The sequence below is a fragment of the Cebus imitator genome, unplaced genomic scaffold (assembly GCF_001604975.1).
Source record: "Cebus imitator isolate Cc_AM_T3 unplaced genomic scaffold, Cebus_imitator-1.0 Scaffold315, whole genome shotgun sequence".
Lineage (NCBI taxonomy): Eukaryota > Metazoa > Chordata > Mammalia > Primates > Cebidae > Cebus > Cebus imitator.
The window spans coordinates 1,312,665-1,315,057 of NW_016107630.1; positions in this window are offsets into that span (position 1 = coordinate 1,312,665).

Below are 2,393 nucleotides of genomic sequence, written 5' to 3' on the forward strand. Positions count from 1 at the left end.
AAGCGTGCACAGGTGAATGCCGGCAGTTGTGCCAGTAGGAATAAGCTACCTGAGAATAGGCATGTTCAAAATGGCGCTCCATCTTCTCTTCTCCTTGCCGGCCACGTGTCCGGTAGGAGCAGACAAGATGGCACTGGCCAGGTGGAAAGCCCATTTGCGTAATCAGATTTGGGTGGGATGACCAGCCTTCCCTGTGTGCTATGTAAATGTCACAGCTGGTTGAACCAGTCTGTGGGTCCTGCATAAATCAGACACCACCTCCTCAAGCTGGCCTATAAAATCTGCTGGGGGCCACCGCAGAGGCAGATGGACTTTCTCCTTTCAGAAGCCTCTCCCTTGAGAGAGAGAGAGAGAGAGAGAGAGAGACAGACAGCTGCTCTCCTCTCTTCTACATTCTTCCCATTAAACTTTCTGCTTCTTAACTCACCCATATGTGTCTGAGTCCTTAATCTTCTTGGCTCGAAATGACAAACCCCTGGTATTTACCCCAAACAATGATGCTGCTTCAGTGTGATCATGGCTCACAGCAATCTGAACCTTCCCAGGTTCAGGTGATCCTCCTGCCTCAGCCTCCTGAGTAGGTGGGACTACAGCAGCATGCCACCATGCCCTGCTAATTCTTTTAATGTTTTTTGTAGAGACAGGGTCTCCCTATGTTGCTCAGGCTGGTGTTGGCTCCTAGGTTCAAGAGATCTGTCTGCCTTGGCCTCTGAAAGTTCTGGGATTACAGGTGTGAGCCGCCATGCCTGGCAAAGGTTGGACTCTTGTTAATGCAATCTATTCTTTTCCATTTGCAGAATACAGTAAAAGCAATAAAAACTCACGATTTGAAGTGCCTAAGATAATGCCTACCATAAGGAAACAGATATTAATTGACCTTGAAACACTATGTGAAATGGTTAAGTATGATCTTATTTCAAATCATCATATAAGTTTCTAACAGCTCCTCTACCCCTTTGTTTGTATTCGTTAATAAATAAAAAATTGTGTTGGTTGGAGTTATGAGTCATGAAATATCTGACACTACTGAAGCTTAAACATAACTAGATTTTATCAATCAAAGTTTCCTATCCCGACTCCTCTCTGATGGAATGTGTTCAACATAAGTTTTTAAAAGCCAAGATCATTCCTGTCTGTCATCATCATCATCATCAGACTACTGTGAGTGGTACATGTGTGAGACACTTTATAAAAATTTAAAACATAATTAGTTCTCTGAAATAAGACAAATGGCATCCTAACTGTGCCAAACTGTGCCCTAAAGCTTAACTGAAGACATTGAGAGGCCAGGCCCGGTGGCTCACGCCTGCAGTCCTAGCTCTTTGGTAGGCCAAAGTGGACGATTCACTTGAGGTCAGAATGTCCGAGATCATCCTGGCCAGCATGGTGAAACCTCGTCTCTACTGAAAATACAAAAATTTGCCGGATTTGGTGGTGGACTCTTGTAATCCCAGCTGCTTGGGAGGCTGAGGCAGGTGAATTGCTTAAACCCAGCAGGCGGAAGTTGCAACGAGCCACTGCACTCCAGCCCGGGCAACAGAGTGAGACTCCATCTCAAAAAAAAAAAAAGATATTGAGAGAAGAGTGTACATGTCTATGGGCAGCTTACTTGCATATTTTTTTCCCTTTAAATTTTCAAATTATTCTAATGGTAATATAAACTTGCAACCAATTTGCATGTAACAGAAAATATATAGAAAATGAAAGTCCCATCCCCAGGGAAAACTACTAAGAACAGTATGATGCATGGGCTTCTAGCTTTCTTCTACATGTATGCTGATACAGGAACATAGACACAGAACTGTGCTGCAATACGTTGTCACTTTTTATTTTGTTTTATTATTTTATTGTTTTTTAAGATGGAATTTCATTCTTGTTGCCCAGGCTGGAGTGCAATGGTGCAATCTCGGCTCACTGAAACCTCCACTTTCCAGGTTCAAGTGATTCTCCTCCCTCAGCCTCCCAAGTAGCTGGGATTACAGGCATGCTGGCACCATGCCTGGCTAATTTGCGCAAATGTTTTTTAGTAGAGATAGGGTTTCACCATGTTGATCAGGCTGGACGGTCTCAAATTCCTAACCTCAGGTGATCCACTGGCCTCAGCCTCCCACAGTGCTGGGATTACAGGAGTGAGCCACTGCGACCAGCTGGTCATTACTTATTAGATTTTGATTGTCTTTTTATGTCCCTACATGTAAATTCAGCTTTGCTTTTTTAACAGCTGTATAGTATTTGCTATAAAATGAATAGTAGTTTAACCTATATTTAATTAATATTTGAGTTGTTAAGAGTATCTCTTTTTTTTTTTTTAGATGGAGTCTGGCTCTGTCGCCAGGCTGAAGTGCAGTAGTGCGATCTCAGCTCACTGCAACCTCTGCCTCCTGGGTTTAAGT